At 32.7% G+C, this 20,911-nt stretch overlaps 1 protein-coding gene and 1 long non-coding RNA gene across 2 annotated transcripts in view; both read left to right on the top strand.

Annotated features, from left to right (window-relative positions):
- LOC143245834 (potassium voltage-gated channel subfamily KQT member 5-like) overlaps positions 1–20,911 on the top strand; it is a 669,913-nt gene that overhangs the window by 248,318 nt on the left and 400,684 nt on the right. The gene's annotated exons all lie outside the window — the stretch shown is intronic.
- Positions 1,208–3,826, top strand: LOC143246792 (uncharacterized). The gene is made up of 2 exons (XR_013026163.1): positions 1,208–1,411; positions 2,160–3,826. It is a non-coding gene; the product is annotated as an uncharacterized LOC143246792 (long non-coding RNA).

The raw sequence follows: 20,911 nt of genomic DNA, 5'->3' as shown, positions 1-20,911 counted from the left end.
AGTATCAAACAGTACAAGTTGACTATCTATGGTATTCTCTATGTGTACAGTATCAAACAGTACAAGTTGACTATCTATGATATTCAACATGTACAGTATCAAACAGTACAAGTTGACTATCACTGATATTCTACATGTGTACAGTATCAAACAGTACAAGTTGACTATCTATGATATTCTATATATATACAGTATCAAACAGTACAAGTTGACTATTTATGGTATTCTACATGTGTACAGTATCAAACAGTACAAGTTGACTATCTATGATATTCTACATGTGTACAGTATCAAACAGTACAAGTTGACTATTTATGGTATTCTACATGTGTACAGTATCAAAAAGTACAAGTTGACTATCACTGATATTCTACATGTATACAGTATCAAACAGTACAAGTTGACTATCTATGGTATTCTACATGTGTACAGTATCAAACAGTACAAGTTGACTATCTATGATATTCTATACATGTGTACAGTATGAAACAGTACAAGTTGACTATCTATGATATTCTACATGTGTACAGTATCAAACAGTACAAGTTGACTATTTATGGTATTCTACATGTGTACAGTATTAAACTGTACAAGTTGACTATTACTGATATTCTACATGTGTACAGTATCAAACAGTACAAGTTGACTATCTATGATATTCTACATGTTTACAGTATCAAACAGTACAAGTTGACTATCTATGATATTCTACATGTGTACAGTATCAAATAGTACAAGTTGACTATCTATGATATTCTACATGTGTACAGTATCAAACAGTACAAGTTGACTAGCTATGATATTCTACATGTGTTCAGTATTAAACAGTACAAGTTGACTATCACTGATATTCTACATGTGTACAGTATCAAACAGTACAAGTTGACTATCTGTGATATTCTACATGTGTATAGTATCAAACAGTACAAGTTGACCATTTATGGTATTCTACATGTGTACAGTATCAAACAGTACAAGTTGACTATCTATGATATTCTACATGTGTACAGTATCAAACAGTACAAGTTGACTATTTATGGTATTCTACATGTGTACAGTATCAAGCAGTACAAGTTGACTATCACTGATATTCTACATGTGTACAGTATCAAATAGTACAAGTTGACTACCTATAATATTCTAGATATTTGAATACAAATTAAATCACAAATTGTTTTTTTGAAATTCTTTAGTAATCACCAAGATCAACATTTTAACGGACCTTCTCTTTATTTATTGCAGATCTTTGCTTGGGTCGCTGTTTTTATTCTTCCTCTTAATGCTGCAGTCAATCCCTTGTTGTACACTTTAGCGACAGCCCCTTTTTTGAGCCCGGCTAGAATGAGAGTTTCCAGGTTTCGATTTTCTGTCATGAATTCATTTACTGGCGAATCCCAGAAGTCTATGATTTGTAAGGTTCATTAATGTTTACTAGTCTTAGTCGTTACTTACATTCTTTCTTTTCTAGATATGGTTATAATAATTTACCTACAAGGGAAAACTTAATGTAACCTGCGTGTTCAGTTGTAAGATTACTGATTAAATCACACGAGATGTTTATCAAAGTATATATTGTGAAATGGTTTTGTTGAAAACACAGGAGTCTCTCAGGAGTCTCAGGAGTGAAAACAATTATCTTATAATGACCACACTTAGCTTGTTGTGTTTAAAACCCGTAACTATCACACTTCTGTTAACCAATGTGCAACAACAATTATCTTATAATGACTACACTACGCTGGTTGTATTTAAAACCCGTAACTATCACACTTCTGTTAACCAATGTGCAGCAACAATTATCTTATAATGACTACACTAAGCTGGTTGTGTTTAAAACCTGTAACTATCACACTTCTGTTAACCAATGTGCAACAACAATTATCTTATAATGACTATATTAAGCTGGTTATGTTTAAAACCTGTAACTATCACACTTCTGTTAAGCAATGTAAAATAAAATGATTCTACTCTAACTTGTTTTATAAAATGTTATACAGTATAAGTGGAAAGAAACAACGAAAACAGAGTTAATTGGTACCTTTTTTGGATTAAGTAGTTTTGAAGTAAGTAGTTTTGGATTAAGTAGTTTTCTTAAAATTCATATAACCAAAGTAAAGATTTTTCCTTCTTATTTTCTTTAACTTTTTTGGATTGAGTAGTTTCCCTGCCGGATGTACCAGTTCGTCCAGACCATAATCCCTCGTTTCTGGATACTAATGGGGAAATTGTTCCATTACGTGACCTGTTATCAGCTCGTCAAGGAAAAACAGTCAAGCCTTGTCTACGGTGCCATCTAGCGACTAAAACTCCTTTAAGTGTTCGTAACTTAAACCCCTCGTGTTCTATGAAAGCAAGTGAAATTTGATGACTTGAGTTTTAAATGAAACACAATCTTCAATAACGTTTACACCCAAGACAATAATAAAATTGTTTTATGGTTCATAATTTCATTTTAGTTTCCGAAAACACAAGTGGAAATGATTCGTAGAAATTAGACAATTCTTTAAGGGATAGTTTTGCTTAAAAATAGTTGTAAGTCTTCCTCAAACTATATTTAACACATATACCAATGAATAAAAATAAAGTAATATTGTACTATATTAAAACTAGATCGTTCTTCATTATGCTGTACGGTGTAGACGTGAGAAAAACCTAAAAATGTAAAGTTAACGTAACTTGTACTTAACATGAAATAATGAACTAGATGTGGTAAAATCAAAATGTGGTTTATCCTATCAAACAATAAACAGAAAAACGATGACACAAGCTTCGGGTATTTCCTGTTAATAGTAAATAAACAAAAACATGTTAGTACCAACTTAAAGTTGTAAAGTGTTTGTACCCATTTGAAGTATATCTTATCAAATAGTAAACAAAAATGTAATAATACCAGCATGAGGTTTATCATTTCTTATACTAAACAGAAAGATGATAATACTAATTTGAAGTTTATCGTGTCACCAAATGTTGCAACCTTAGAAGAATTGTTTTCATTATAAAAATTTACTTACAAAAAGAAGTGAATAATTACAATATACAGTTACAAGTTCCAATTTTATCACAACATTAGTTTCGGAGGATTATAATGAAAAGATAGAAATCACAGAACTATAAGATAAATACATGGAATTTGAGTGAGTTCTAGAAATAAATACGTGGACTTTGGTGAGTTGTAGAAATCATAGGCCTATAAAATTAAATACGTGGACTTGTGTAAGATGTAGGAAACATCGGCCTCTACAATTAACGCACAGAATTTCAGTGATTTGTAGCAAACAAAGGCCTATAAAATAAATACATGGAATTTGAGTCAGTTGTAGAAAACATAGGCCTATAAAATAAATACATGGAATTTGAGAGAGTTCTAGAAATCATAGGCCTATAAAATAAATACGTGGACTTTGGTGAGTTGTAAAAAACATAGGCCTATAAAATAAACACATGGAATTTGAGTGAGTTCTAGAAATCATAGGCCTATAAAATTAAATACGTGGACTTGTGTAACATGTAGAAAACATAGGCCTGTAAAATAAATACATGGAATATGAGTCAGTTGTAGAAAACATACGCCTATAAAATAAATACATGGAATTTGAGTCAGTTGTAGAAAACATAGGCCTATGAAATAAATACCTGGATTTGAAGCGAGGAAGTTAAAATATCTTCCATGATATGTCATTAACATCTATTTTCAAACAAGATTAAACAGATAATATTTTATATATCTCTCCATCTCTTTTCTAGTCACTAATATGACTCATCTTATCAAACAAGGTTCATGAGAAAGTATTCTATACGTAGTACTGTTTCTAGGTTTGTTGAAATGGCCCGGCATGGCCTAGCGCGTAAGGCGTGCGACTCGCAATCCGAGGGTCGCGAGTTCGCGCCCGCGTCGTGCTAAACATGCTCGCCCTCCCAGCCGTGGGGGTGTATAATGTGACGGTCAATCCCACTATTCGTTGGTAAAAGAGTAGCCCAAGAGTTGGCGGTGGGTGGTGATGACTAGCTGCCTTCCCTCTAGTCTTACACTGCTAAATTAGGGACGGCTAGCACAGATAGCCCTCGAGTAGCTTTGTGCGAAACTCAAAAACAAAGACAAAAAGACAAAGTTTGTTGAAATATCAATATATAACAATTATAAATGGCTATGTTATTGAACATAGTAATGAAAAACGTCAAAGCTACGGATTTAAAACAAAAACCTGATCAAAATGTGTAAAAGTACAAAAACTGGAGTATCTATAAAATTACGTTATAATTTTATTATAACAGTGTCTGTCATTATATGAACTCTGCAACAGACAAGATCTGTACCACTTATATTATGTATAGTCTTCTAGAGGTAGAGGCTAGGATATATGTGTCCTTCAAGATATGACATGTACTAGTTATATTATGTAGACAGCCCTCTAGAGGTAGGTGTTAGGATATCAGTGTTATTGAAGATATGAATGAAGTAACAGACATGACCTGTTCTTGTTATATTATGTATACAGTTCTCTAGTGGTAGAAGTTACGATATAAATGTCCTTCTTATAAGATATGAACTCAGCAACACACTTATTTTATACTAATTACGTTGTGTGGATAGTTCTGTAAGGTTAGATGTATCTAGTATGATTATATTATGTATCGTGGTGTTTTAAAATGTGTGTTCAGTAGTCTGTAGTTAATCTGTTCATTTTGAAATCCTGTGATTAAACAAATTCGAAGTTATATGTTTAATACTTTCTTGTATATGCCACTTTATATTGGTTTGTAATTTAATAATTCCATCGTATTTCATAATTAGTATCTTGTATTTCTCTACCTTCTATTTCACTTATGTACTTCTATAACGTCTTAAAATTAAATTTTATAAATTAAATATTTTCTCTCACACCTATACTCTTTCTTATTTGATTCTCTTTGAAGTCATAGATACAGTATGACGTCATAAAATATTTATGACGTACGCCTGTGCGTCACAAGAAATATTCTGACGTAACGAGTGATTTCCCATTGATCGTTCTTTAAATATTTTTTCCACAATTGACTGAGAAACATTTATTTCAATAATCGCTGAATGTAACTTATTAACCTATGTGAAAGGTGTTTATTTTTCATATTGATAATTCACATTTATCAAAGTAATACACAAATGTATTTAATGTGGTCCCTCGTTATTACTGTATTCTTATATATCTATCTGATTTGTCATCATTAGTTTCACTCTCACGTTTTGTATATCTTCATTGTTACAATACTTTCTGTATAATGTATTTGGAAATTATGTGTAGTAAGTTCTCTCTCTTAAAAAATATATTCCATGCTCTCTTAAGGTATTTGTTGAGTTACTTTTTGAATGCAAATATAATCTAATATGCAGGTTATAACAAGGGTTAATTCGTACACACTAGATTTTTAGAATAATGTTATATTCCAGTTTCTTCATCTCTACTCTTGGTTTTTCTCACTTTCCTTTAAGTAGATTCTTTCAGGACCTCAGCTATTATTCATTCTATAATCTTGGGTACAGTTTAATTTATCGTGACAATGGATCTGATATTGAACTAAACTTGTTCTTTGAAACTTTATGAAATGTCAGTAAAGACAACTTTAACTGAAAACAGAATAATAAAAACATTGTTAGTTATATAATACGAACTCTTCCCGAGTCGAAATAGCTGAGATACAATAAATATTATAAAGACACCATGATCGTGTGTAATGTTTTCTTTGTGACGTGAATTGTAACATGAAAAAATTCTAAACCGTTCTTGTACTAAATGTATACATTGCTACATATCACTAGTAGAGATTGTCACTAGACAGAGTAGCTGATATAACAATGATGTTTCTATAAGACATTGTAACTGATATAACAATGATGTTGATATAAGACATTGTAACTGATATAACAATGATGTTGATAGTAGACATTGTAACTGATATAACAATGATGTTTCTATTAGACATTGTAACTGATATAACAATGATGTTGATAGTAGTCATTGTAACTGATATAACAATGATGTTTCTATTAGACATTGTAACTGATATAACAATCATTCAAAACTTGTCAGTGTAACCGATATAACAATGATCCCTCTACTAAACATTGTGTCTAATATAACAATGTTCTCTACTACACATCATAACGGATGTATTCACTAGACATTGTAACCGATATAACAATGATCTCTCTAGTAGATTTTGTAACTGATATAACAATAAACTCTCCATTATACATTGTAACTAATATAACAACAATCACTCCACTAGTCATTGTAACTGATATAACAACAATCACTCCACTAGTCATTGTAACTGATATAACAATACACTCTCCATTATACATTGTAACTGATATAACAACGATCACTCCACTAGTCATTGTAACTGATATAACAAAAACTCTCCATTTTACATTGTAACTAATATAACAACGATCACTCTACTAGTCATTGTAACTGATATAACAAAAACTCTCCATTATACATTGTAACCGATATAACAACAATCACTCCACTAGTCATTGTAACTGATATAACAATAAACTCTCCATTATACATTGTAACTGATATAACAACGATCACTCCACTAGTAATTGTAACTGATATAACAATAAACTCTCCATTTTACATTGTAACTAATATAACAACGATCACTCCACTAGTCATTGTAACTGATATAACAATAAACTCTCCATTATACATTGTAACTAATATAACAACGATCACTCCACTGGTCATTGTAACTGATATAATAATAAACTCTCCATTATACATTGTAACTGATATAACAACGATCACTCCACTAGTCATTGTAAGTGATATAACAATAAACTCTCCATTTTACATTGTAACTAATATAACAACGATCACTCCACTAGTCATTGTAACTGATATAACAATAAACTCTCCATTATACATTGTAACTAATATAACAACGATCACTCCACTGGTCATTGTAACTGATATAACAATAAACTCTCCATTATACATTGTAACTAATATAACAACGATCACTCCACTGGTCATTGTAACTGATATAATAATAAACTCTCCATTATACATTGTAACTGATATAACAACGATCACTCCACTAAATATCAGATTAATGTTTGTTTACATTCGATGTTACGTAATGAGGTGATTTTACTACCTTGTTTTTTTATACGTCACGTTACTTAAATTTGGTTTGATTTCTTTGGAAGTTCGCGCAAATCTACATGAGAGTTATTAGGGCTAGCAGTTCCATATTTAGCAGTGATATGCTAAAGGGAAAGCAGGTAGTCATCAACACCCACCGCCATCGCTTGGGCATCTATTTTATCAATGAATATTGGAATTGATCTCCACATTACGATGCTTTTAGTGCTGAAATAGAGAACATGTTTGATGGGACAAGGATTCGAACTTTTTACTCGCAAGTTGAGACTCAAATGTCCTAACCACCTGTCCTGGCAGGCAAAATCTTATGTAATGAAGTAATTTCACTTGTCAGTTTCCCCACGTGAAGATCTGCTTTAACTACAGACTCTAACAAAAATTCAGTAGAAATATAACAACATTTTAATACACGTCCTGAAATATTTCTATTCATTTTTGAATAACTTCAGTTATAGGAATCAACTTGTAGAAATAACTTTCAGTTGATCTGATGTCTGCTTTACTAAACGTTGTGATATATTTTAAACAAAAAACATATCCCAGAATACACTTGGAGTTGAAGTATCAGCTTCACATTCCAACAGCACATTAGTACATTCCAACAGTACATTGGTACATTTCAACAGTACATTGGTACATTTCAACAGCACATTGGTACATTTCAACAGCACATTGGTACATTTCAACAGTACATTGGTACATTCCAACAGCACATTGGTACATTTCAACAGCACATTGGTACATTTCAACAGCACATTGGTACATTTCAACAGCACATTGGTAGTCTGACCAACCACTACTAGAAGTTACTATCTAACATTTGTGTGTGATATAACCGTTTAGGTGTTGTCATAGTTTAGTTTCTATGACAACGGGTAAAATCAAAGACATGTGAATATAGCACAGTTAAGTGATGATCGGATGTCAGAAGATGTCTAATGACATTGGCGTTCGAAAGAAAGAGGTAACTATCTACTAAAAAACAACAACTTGTATTCCAATATATTGTTAAAAAAGAAAATAAAACATTTTTGGACATATTTACAAAGTATAGAGGACGTTCCAATTGTCCAAGAGTTACGAGAATATAACAATATCTAGCCACACGTGTGAAGTTATCAATACCTTCACAGATATGATATGTTACCATTATACGATGTCAAGAATCGTTATTCAAACTCATTGGTTTCAGTGTTTGGTCTTTTCACTATTTATTAAATTTTTTACCACAATATGTCATACGTTGGGCTTAGTTTAAAAGACTTAGGCTATTCATAAATTCATACATTAAGGTAACGGCCCTCCAGTGGGTTAATCGTAAGTATACGGACTTACAACTCTAAAATCCGAAGTTCGATACCACACTAACACTGCTAAAAAGACGAGATTTATGTATTGTCTTCCACTAAGAAAACAATAAGACTAAGTTAACGATATTAAACAATAAATAATATTAAAGATAAAAGGGGATATAACTTATTTATGAAACACGTGTATAATATTTATACCAGAATTTAAAATTTTAAATTTAAAATAATATAATATTTAAACCAGAGAAAGCTATCTGCGCTATCCGTTTCTAATTTAGCAATGTAAGAGTAGAGAAAAGGCAGCTACTCATCACCACCCTCCGCCAACTTTTCGGTAACTCTTCTATCAACAAATAGCGAGATTGACCGTAACATTATAACATACCCACTGCTGAAAGAACGAGCATGTTTGGTGTGACGGGGATTCGAACCCTCGATCCTCGCATTAGGACTCGAGTGTCTTAACCACCTGGCCATACCAGTGCCTAACGTTTGCAAGCAATTTAAAACAAACTAGAAATGTCAAACAAAAGATAATATTATACTGTCTAAGGTATTTAAAAAAGACAACGACATAAGCAAACGTGAAAAGATACACATTTATACACACAAAGTAAACGCAGGAAAACAGTAAGCACGTCTGACACACTTGTAAATAATAAATAAATTATAAACTGGCAAAGATACATTCGCACAATTATACACACTAATTAAAAGCAAAGAAAATAGTAAACACCTTTGACACACATGTAAATAATAAATAAATTATAAATTGGTAAAGACACATTGACACAAATATACACACTAAATAAAAGCTTGAAAATAGTAAACACCTCTGACACACATGTAAATAATAAATAAATTATAAACTGGCTAAGGCACATTCACACAACTATACACAATAAATAAAAGCATGGAATAATAAACACCTTTGACAAACAAACTGATGAAACACGTGTTCACCATATGTTTAACTTTCTCCTGTTATATTTAGAGAACAAAGAAATTGATGAAACATCTGTTCACTTTATGTTTAACTTTCTACTGTTATGTTTAGAAAACAAAGGAACTCATGATATGTATATTCACTATCTGTTTAACTTTCTACTGTAATATCTAGAGAACAAACAAACTGATTAAACATATGTTCAGTATATGTTTAATTTCTACTGTTATATTTAGAGAACAAACACACCGTTAAAATATCTGTTCAGTAACTGTTTAAGCATCTCCTGTGATGCCTAGATAGTAAATATGAATCATCTGTTTGTTCTTTTGTCTGTAGTTTGATCACTATTGGTATCAAAACCCAGAGTTAATAGGTATAAGGTTTGAAACTGGTCGCTGTTCCATCGAAAGTTGAACATTAGTTGATGTTGGTGAAATATCCATTGGTTAACTGTTTCTGCAAAAGGATAAACAATAAGAGAAATGATTAATACCAATATCTAACATGCACTGTTTATAGAACTTTGTATGCCATATTTTACAATATACTATTGACAATACTATCTATCCTGTTGGCTACCAATATTTGTTTATAGAACTAATTATGCCATCATTTTAGCATCAGCTATTTATACAACTACAGTGGAACCCCTCTAAGCGGCCATCCCTCAGATTCGGTCACCCCTTGAAAGCTGTCATTCAATCACAGAATCAAATAAAACATTTCTCGTTGCAAATGAGTTTGTTGTTTACCTTCACTCTGATGTCTAGAGAACAACCATGCATAAAAGCGGACGAAATGTCTATTTATTAACTGTATAGTAACTTTTACTATTATATCTAGAGAAGTAATATTATGAAGAGTGGGTAAAGTAGCTTTTCATTAATAATATAATGATTTGTTACTTTGTGTTGGGGTCAAACATTGAGGATGAAATATAAAATACATGTTTTCAAGAGCCATGACTAAAGAACAAGTGTCGTCCAGAAAGGTGATTTTTTTCATTATAACCATCTCGTGTTTTCCCTTTATTATATTTAAAGTGAATACGTGTTATACTCTTTAAAATTATTAACGTAAAGTTAAGGTATTAACCAGTATTTCACATATATCTAGTTTACAAAAAGACCGAGAGATGGCGCAAAGTGTATATTTTTAGTTTTTGGGGTCGAAAAATCTCGTTTTGAAAACAATCTTTACTTTTCTACTCGATGGTTCCTTTTTAATTTGTTTTTCTTTTCTCAGCCTCCTCTGTACAAATCTAGAAAATTCATTCCATTGTATGTTATTATTATGTGAAATTGTAACTGTTTCTTTGTGTAGTTAAGCACAAAACAATCAAATGGACTGTGCAGTGATGTCGAGAAAACCCACTTGTAGAGAAATATATTTGTGAAAACGGCTCTACGTAACATATTTTCTCAACCTAAACGAGCCGTAGTTACATATCAATAGACTATTCGTTAATAGCCCACATACTTACTAGTGAGCCGTCTAGGAGAGTCTTTAGTGTTTATGAAATTCTAATAAATTATTATAAGAGTTTTTACTGTAACTTTGAAGTTACACATTTTGACTATTTAAGGTTTCAATCTTCCTTCTTTCATGTAAGCCTGGGGTTCGAATCTCTGTCACACAAAACATGCTCGCCCTTTCAGCCGTAAGGGCATTATAATATTACGGTCAAAGAGTAGCCCAAGAGCTGGCGGTGGGTGGTGATGCTACCTTTCCTCTAGCCTTACACTGCTAAATTACGGACGAATAGACCAGATGGACCTCGTGTAGCTTTGCTCGAAATTCAAAACAAACAAACAATCTTTCATGTAAATAGGAATTGTTCAAGAAGAATAATGAATGTAATTAATTCACAAAACACGAGCTGTTTTATACTCGTGTTTTCCGCTAGTAAAGCAATAAGTTTAAATATTTACAAGGTCAAAATAAGGGGTTCGGTGGACTCAGCAGATAGTCCAACGTGGGTTTACTGAAAGAAAACACGCATACACTTTTACAAGGTCAAAATAAGGGGTTCGGTGGACTCAGCAGAGAGTCCAACGTGGCTTTCATAAAAGAAACCACGTATACACTTTTACAAAGTCAAAATAAGGGGTTCGGTGGATCAGCAGATAGTCCAACGTGACTTTCCTGAAAGAAAACACACATACACTTTTACAAGGTCAAAATTAGGAGGTTCGGTGGACTCAGCAGATAGTCCAACGTGGCTTTCCTGAAAGAAAACACGCATACACTTTTACAAGGTCATTAAACATATTAAAGTTTAAATTACACCGAAATTAGTGATACAGTCCCTACCCGGTGAGCCAGAGATAACTTTACTAGTGATACAGTCCCTACCCGGTGAGCCACAGACAACTTTACTAATGATACAGTCCCTACCCGGTGAGCCACAGACAACTTTACTAATGTTGCAGCCCCTACCCGGTGAGCCACAGACAACTTTACTAATGTTGCAGTCCCTACCCGGTGAGCCACAGACAACTTTACTAATGTTGCAGTCCCTACCCGGTGAGCCACAGACAACTTTACTAATGTTGCAGTCCCTACTCGGTGAGCTAGAGAAAACTTACTAATTTTGTAGTACCTACCAGGTGAGTCAAAGATAACCTAACTAATGTTGCAGGTTAGCCAGAGATAACTTTACTGATGTTGTATTCCCTACCCGGTGAGCCAGATATAAGTTTACTAATTTTGCAGTCCCTCAACAGAGAACAAGGTTTAACTTCAAAAGCCAGAGAAATATTGGAAAACCTTTTGACGTAAAACCGTCATAAAAACAAGTTAACCGTGGATGCACAAGTGTTTCTTCCGTACGTGTTATGACGTATACGTAATCACAGTTTTTTTGCCTTCCATCTTCCAGTTCAACTGATCAGCTCATGATATTAAACCAAAATATTATTGGACAGAGACCTGTGGGAGAGAAGATATTGAAGTTAAATGTTATTTTTAACGAACCTCTGGTTTCGAGTCGTAATATAAATATTTAGAAGATTGTAAAAGGAAACATATTGTTTGTATAAGAACAAGTTATCTTAAAACTCCGGTTGTTTGGGAACTATGTTATCCTCAAATCTAGAGAACCGGAAATGACTGGATGTAATACTGAGATCTGGATGATACAAGACAATCGAAACTCAAACTCATTCGGACACGTAGGACGCATTATATATCATTTTTTATCACTCCTTGTATCTCGCACTTTAATTGTTACCAAGTAACCATTGAGCGTTTTGGTGTTATTGAAACGTCAGATAACTTCAAGATGTTAATATACTGGAATTATTAAACATTTTACATCTAATTGAGGTAAAAGTAGTTCCCTTATTAAACGGTCTGCCTTCAGACGGGATCTATAGATCTGTTTGCTGTCCCTATTTTTGTTATCATTCAGAAATGAACCAAAACAAACATTTAACTGATTTCTGTAAGATACTAAAGAATTTAGAAAAGCACAGTCTAGTGGTTTCATGCTGAACTACAAATCTGTGAGTTGATGGTTCGTGTCCCGTTGTAGTAAACTGAGCTTCTGACGGCGAAATCCCCACTATTTCATCAGTAGTGTCGGTAGTAGTAGTGTTAACCAACTGTCTTCCATATAGTGCATGAAACCAAAATTAGTACAGGTGTTGTGTATGTGTGTGAGAGAGACAAACAGATTTAAGATCCTGCTAAACGTCATCACGTGTCCTTCCCGAAGAATATATATATTTTAGCCCACCACCAGGTTTTCAAATGAAATTCTCTCCGATCAGTAATACCGCAAAGAATGTTGAAAGACCTTTAGAAAGTGAAATAAATTCACTTTATTAGTCGACATGTGAGGAATACAGAAAATCCTTTTCATGAGCTGTACAGGTGCAGTGTATTTCGATACACCTACGTCCTTCGTGAGCTGTACAGATGCAGTGTATTTCGATACACCTACGTCCTTCGTGAGCTGTACAGATGCAGTGTATTTCGATACACCTACGTTCTTCGTGAGCTGTACAGATGCAGTGTACTTCGATACACCTACGTCCTTCGTGAGCTGTACAGGTGCAGTGTATTTCGATACACCTACGTCCTTCGTGAGCTGTACAGATGCAGTGTATTTCGATACACCTACGTCCTTCATGAGCTGTACAGGTGCAGTGTATTTCGATACATCTACGTCCTTCGTGAGCTGTACAGGTGCAGCGTATTTCGATACACCTACGTCTTTCATGAGCTGTACAGATGCAGTGTATTTCGATGCACCTACGTCTTTCATGAGCTGTACAGATGCAGTGTATTTCGATACACCTACGTCCTGGATATGCAGTAGCAGAAACATAAATTCCCATCATCCCACGCGGTCCTCATTTTTTGCCTGTCCACAACGACTTCTTGGAGCCGACAGGTTTCCAAATGACCTAACAGCTCTCATAAATTGTCGTAATGTAATCACTTGAACAAAAGCACATCGGGTGACGATAACATCGATACAGTCCAGTCTGATCCTGCTCACTCATCTGGAATTTGCCTGAAAGACTCCTGCTTTATCACGACCAGATAACAGTTGATATATATATAAAATTGTGTCAATAAAAATCATAACCATGCCCATGAAGAGACAGATACTGTGAGTCGGTCGTCAGAGGCTTGTGGTTAGAGGCTGCCGTCAGATTAGAATTGTACAACCGGTTTTTTATTTGTTTTTGTACCATTTTTATAGATTAATAGATTGCCCTTGCTAGTTAGTTAAACCTACTTCTATACGTAACTGTTGTTAACATGGTTACACCCGTGGTTATTTTACATTTCATTGTCATCTGCTTTCTTCCTTGTGAATTAAACGTTCTTTTTGTTCTGACTCATTTATTAATAAAAAAATATTGTCTCAAACATGTGGAGGCGAAATTAGACACCATGCTGAAAGCCGAAGGTTACAAAAGATAATTGCTTTCTAAAATCGGAAAGAAAATGACTGATGGTACCCTCTCTCGGTTTAGAGATGAGTATATTTTTCACGTATAAAATTTATTCTTAACTCATATCTTTAATTCTCTACTTACATTACGTACAACCAATCATAGTGCAGGTTACTTTGTATACAACCAATCATAATACAGCTTACTTTTGTACAACTGATCACAATCCAGTTTGCTTTCAGTACATCCAACCATAATGCAGTTAGCTTTGTGAACAGCTAATAAGAATAACTATATTCCTCTTTTAAATACGGACGATTATTAAATGAGATCGGACGAGTTTTCCTTGATTACATGATTGATGTACATATATCGATGGATTAATCACAAATACGTTTGTACCAAACCATTTAAATCTGTAACTTATTTCTCAGGTATTCACTTTTTATATATAACGTCAGTCATATTGAAGTGAATTAAAATCAGTTATACCGTTAGTTAAGTTAACAAACGGTGTTTGTTTGAACCACAGTGAAAACAAACTCACGTCAATCACAACGAAGCTACGATTAATTTACGAAAACTACGTTTACGTCAAGCAGTGTCAGTAGAAGGATATATCATACGAAAAGATGGACATTTCGTGAAACCACGTACAGTGTAGGAAACTCACCGGTTAGAAACTAACGTTCGAGTTAAAATACGCTGCTGAACAAATTTCGGCATTTCAGTTGTGGAAAGCGTAATAACTGTAGCAGTCAATCCAGCTATTCGATTAATAACTAGGTAATCATTGCATCCTGCCGACTAGTTGAACTATCTCTCTGGCCAGCAGTTCTAAATTTCTGTTGGTAGCGACTCGGTGTGAACCATGTGACATTTGATGTGGCCGTTTATCCAATAGGTCGTATAAGGTGTCGTTCAAGTTGAAAATAACGAACATCTAAATTTATCGTGCTCTAGATTCGATGCAGAATTTTGACTTGCTATATAGCCACGTGAACAGAGATTAAATTTCCAATAAAAATATTCACACGAATTATTCTATTCGGTTTGACCTTAGAGTTCAAAGTAAAATCAAAATATATGATTCAAGTGATGTGCATTATGTAATTGGGTACCATTGGCCTGAACTCTTATTATGGAGGTCCAAGGTGTCTCATTAGTTTACCACAACACGCGTGAGTGTTGTGTCACGTGATCAGTTCGTTGAGACAGTTGTTGATTGGTTAGAAAACTAGTGTCGGTATTCTTTTAAAAAAACACACTAAAAATCAGTAAGTAGCGAATCCAGCTGAGGATCCAAGGTTCGAGACGTTGAATACGTTTCACAATTTCAGCTGTTGGTGCATTAAAAAGTAGCAGTCAGATTCGTTGTTTGGTTTTAAAGAACTTAAAAGTAACATTTACCACTTGATGACGTCTACAAAGCTAATGTTATACTGTGTTTATTATTTCATTAGTTGTGAAAAAGGATAGAAGATGGCTTGATATGAAAACCAGGTAAATAAACATGGCTGAAAGAAGTTGACCTAATGTTTAAAAGTAAAGTGTCTGCAACAAACTTGACAATCAATTTATGAACGGCCAGCTTTGTATAATTAGGCCTACGATAAACCTGCTATACGACAAACGTTCTAATACGTATAGTTGTGTTGTGTAAAGGCCTAGTTCGCCCGTATAGCCAAGCAACAAAACTACAACTTAATGTTGTTGTCTTAAGCATCTATATAAAATCAAAAACTTCTAACGTGCACGAGGACAAGCTGAAGATCGCTTTACTTTTTCATTTAAACGTATATTTAGCTGGACATTTCAAAGTCCTTGGGCAGTTTTAAAAACATATAAGTTGGAGGTTAGTGACCATAATTCTTATGTTTTTATTAGGTGTCCAGAGAGACTTCCCTGTTTTATTGTTACGTTTTTGGTTTAAATATTTTGTCTTTCTTTCTCCCTAACTTATTGGTTTTAAAAACTGATGTTATTTGAAATAACCTTTCAATATTAAACTTTGAGAATTTTTATCATAAACTTTAGGCCTATTTATTACCAATGCTTCACTTTTCGTTGGTATTTAAACTGTAATTATAAAATAAAAAGGTTATAATATGTATCTAATATCGATGGATTTGTGAGATGATAATAATCTGGAGAATAAACTGAACATTAAAAATATATTTATATAAAAATCACCAGCTTTATGACCTTATTTATGTTGATTAAAATTTTTATATGCAAAATCCAGTAATGCGTGTAACACTCATTAATATTAATTGTATAATGATTTTAATTTCAGTTTATTATTAATTTATTTATTATTAATGTTTTGTGTTTCTTTGTGTTTTTGGGTGCATAACGCTCATAACTCATTGCTAATATAAATTTCATCATTCGTGTTGGTGGTTTGGATGCGCTTGAAAAATATATATTTTCTGAGTATGTGATTCTTTCTCTAATTTGATAAACTAGGTCCACTGAAGTAAGTGCAAGGCCCCTCGGGGAACACAACCCTTCATTTTTTGACGGATCATATACAATTATTATATGATGCAAATGTACGGCTTATTCTGATAAAACAATGTTTTGTAATATATTTATATAGAACTGTGCAGGTGATCAAATGAACCAATCAGAACTTTTGGAGTTGAATAACAATACAAATAAAGATGACCAGTGATATGATATTACATTATATTATATTGTATTGTATTGCATTATATTATATTATATTGTTTTGTATTGTATTGTATTGTATTGTATTATATTATATTATATTATATTATATTATATTATATTATATTATATTATATTATATTATATTATATTATATTACATTACATTACTAATTCCGAGAACTAGTAATTATATAATTATATTATATAATATAACATGTTAGGTTATATTATATAATATTACATTATATTATATTATATTATATTATATTATATTATATTATATTATATTATATTATATTATATTATATTATATTATATTATATTATATTTGTGAATAACAATAAGAAAAGCTAATTTTCTTAATATATGGTGTTTTATTTTCTTCTTTCTTGTTTAAGGACTTTACCAATAAATAATAACCGTATTTTGTTCATGTCTTTTATAATAATTTCGACTGAAATTTTAGTTCTCGGAATTAGTTTTAACTAGGATCACATAAGTTTTCTCACGTCGACAGGGTGGGTTTTTAATGTTAGTTAAGTAGGGGCCGTCCTTGCGACTTGTCACTACGAGAGACCACGTGTGAGGTCCAGTGGCCGGAGGGTGGAGTTGCGTGAGGCAAACGACCAATGCGACAAATCCGACGCAAGACACGGTGGTCGTACAGACGCTATGTCAAACAAAGAGACACACAAATCAGGATTTTCTACCGTCTCAGCCACCCAATCCCTCTAAAAGAAAAGTATTCCACAACACCACAGAATTCAATCACCCCACCTCACCCACCTTCTGGACCGCCATATTAGCGTGAGTTATAGAGTTTGGTATAAAACCATGGACGTTCCTAAAGGTTTGGATGAATAAATCTGATGCAATAATTTTTCGTACATATTACGGTGGGCCCTTAATGGCTAGTATATGGCCAACGTCATGAAGAGGCTTATACTAATCTCTAAACATTCAAAATGCTTATATACAAACATACTAATGGTATAATATGTTTATACACACGTGAGAATAAAGTGAACACGTTGTCCAGATATAAATTCTAGTCTAGATTCTAAACACATTGTCTAGGTATAGATCATAATTTAGACTCTAAACAAGTTGTCTAGGTATAAATCCTAATCTAGTCTCTAAACACGTTGTCTAGGTATTAATCCTAATCTAGTCTCTAAACACGTTGTCTAGCTATTAATCCTAATCTAGTCTCTAAACGTGTTGTTTGTGTATAAATCCTAATCTAGTCTCTAAACGTGTTGTTTGTGTATAAATCCTAATCTAGTCTCTAAACGTGTTGTTTTGTATAAATCCTAATCTAGTCTCTAATCGTGTTGTTTTGAATAAATCCTAATCTAATCTCTAAACGTGTTGTTTTGTATAAATCCTAATCTAATCTCTAAACGTGTTGTTTTGTATAAATCCTAATCTAATCTCTAAACACGTCGTTTTGTATAAATCCTATTCTAGTCTCTAAACGTGTTGTTTTGTATAAATCCTAATCTAGTCTCTAAACGTGTTGTTTGTGTATAAATCCTAATCTAGTCTCTAAACACGTTGTTTGTGTATAAATCCTAATCTAGTCTCTAAACGTGTTGTTTTGTATAAATCCTAATCTAATCTATAAACGTGTTGTTTTGTATAAATCCTAGTCTAATCTCTAATCGTGTTGTTTTGTATAAATCCTAATCTAGTCTCTAAACACGTTGTTTTGTATAAATCCTAATCTAGTCTCTAAACGTGTTGTTTTGTATAAATCCTAATCTAGGCTCTAAACGTGTTGTTTTGTATAAATCCTAATCTAGTCTCTAAACGTGTTGTTTTGTATAAATCCTAATCTAGTCTCTAAACGTGTTGTTTTGTATAAATCCTAATCTAGTCTCTAAACGTGTTGTGTTGTATAAATCCTAATCTAGTCTCTAAACACGTTGTTTGTGTATAAATCCTAATCTGGTCTCTCAACACGTTGTTTGTGTATAAATCCTAATCTAGTCTCTAAACGTGTTGTTTTGTATAAATCCTAATCTAGTCTCAAAAAGTGTTGTTTTGTATAAATCCTAATCTAATCTATAAACGTGTTGTTTTGTATAAATCCTAATCTAGTCTCTAAACGTGTTGTGTTGTATAAATCCTAATCTAGTCTCTAAACGTGTTTTGTATAAATCCTAATCTAGTCTCTAAACGTGTTGTTTGTGTATAAATCCTAATCTAGTCTCTAAACACGTTGTTTTGTATAAATCCTAATCTAGTCTCTAAACGTGTTGTTTTGTATAAATCCTAATCTAATCTATAAACGTGTTGTTTTGTATAAATCCTAATCTAATCTCTAATCGTGTTGTTTTGTATAAATCCTAATCTAGTCTCTAAACACGTTGTTTTGTATAAATCCTAATCTAGTCTCTAAACGTGTTGTTTTGTATAAATCCTAATCTAGGCTCTAAACGTGTTGTTTTGTATAAATCCTAATCTAGTCTCTAAACGTGTTGTTTTGTATAAATCCTAATCTAGTCTCTAAACGTGTTGTTTTGTATAAATCCTAATCTAGTCTCTAAACGTGTTGTGTTGTATAAATCCTAATCTAGTCTCTAAACACGTTGTTTGTGTATAAATCCTAATCTGGTCTCTCAACACGTTGTTTGTGTATAAATCCTAATCTAGTCTCTAAACGTGTTGTTTTGTATAAATCCTAATCTAATCTATAAACGTGTTGTTTTGTATAAATCCTAATCTAGTCTCTAAACGTGTTGTTTTGTATAAATCCTAATCTAGTCTCTAAACGTGTTGTGTTGTATAAATCCTAATCTAGTCTCTAAACACGTTGTTTTGTATAAATCCTAATCTGGTCTCTCAACACGTTGTTTGTGTATAAATCCTAATCTAGTCTCTAAACGTGTTGTTTTGTATAAATCCTAATCTAATCTATAAACGTGTTGTTTTGTATAAATCCTAATCTAGTCTCTAAACGTGTTGTGTTGTATAAATCCTAATCTAGTCTCTAAACGTGTTTTGTATAAATCCTAATCTAGTCTCTAAACGTGTTGTTTTGTATAAATCCTAATCTAATCTCTAAACGTGTTGTTTTGTATAAATCCTAATCTAGTCTCTAAACGTGTTGTTTGTGTATAAATCCTAATCTAATCTCTAAACGTGTTGTTTTGTATAAATCCTAATCTAATCTCTAAACGCGTTGTTTTGTATAAATCCTAATCTAGTCTCTAAACGTGTTGTTTTGTATAAATCCTAATCTAATCTCTAAACGTGTTGTTTTGTATAAATCCTAATGTAGTCTCTAAACGTGTTGTTTGTGTATAAATCCTAATCTAGTCTCTAAACACGTTGTTTTGTATAAATCCTAATCTAATCTCTAAACGTGTTGTTTTGTATAAATCTTAATCTAGTCTCTAAACACGTTGTTTTGTATAAATCCTAATCTAGTTTCTAAACGTGTTGTTTTGTATAAATCCTAATCTAGTCTCTAAACGTGTTGTTTTGTATAAATCCTAATCTAGTCTCTAATCGTGTTGTTTTGAATAAATCCTAATCTAATCTCTAAACGTGTTGTTTTGTATAAATCCTAATCTAATCTCTAAACGTGTTGTTTTGTATAAATCCTAATCTAATCTCTAAACACGTTGTTTTGTATAAATCCTATTCTAGTCTCTAAACGTGTTGTTTTGTATAAATCCTAATCTAGTCTCTAAACACGTTGTTTGTGTATAAATCCTAATCTAGTCTCTCAACACGTTGTTTGTGTATAAATCCTAATCTAGTCTTTAAACACGTTGTTTGTGTATAAATCCTAATCTAATCTCCAAACGTATTGTTTTGTATAAATCCTAATCTAGTCTCTAAACGTGTTGTTTTGTATAAATCCTAATCTGGTCTCTAAACGTGTTGTTTTGTATAAATCCTA

This window comes from Tachypleus tridentatus, chromosome 3 (assembly GCF_004210375.1).
Source record: "Tachypleus tridentatus isolate NWPU-2018 chromosome 3, ASM421037v1, whole genome shotgun sequence".
Classification (NCBI taxonomy): Eukaryota; Metazoa; Arthropoda; class Merostomata; order Xiphosura; family Limulidae; genus Tachypleus; species Tachypleus tridentatus.
Note: the sequence above shows the minus strand (reverse complement) of the source record. Positions and strands in the feature narration are given on the sequence as shown.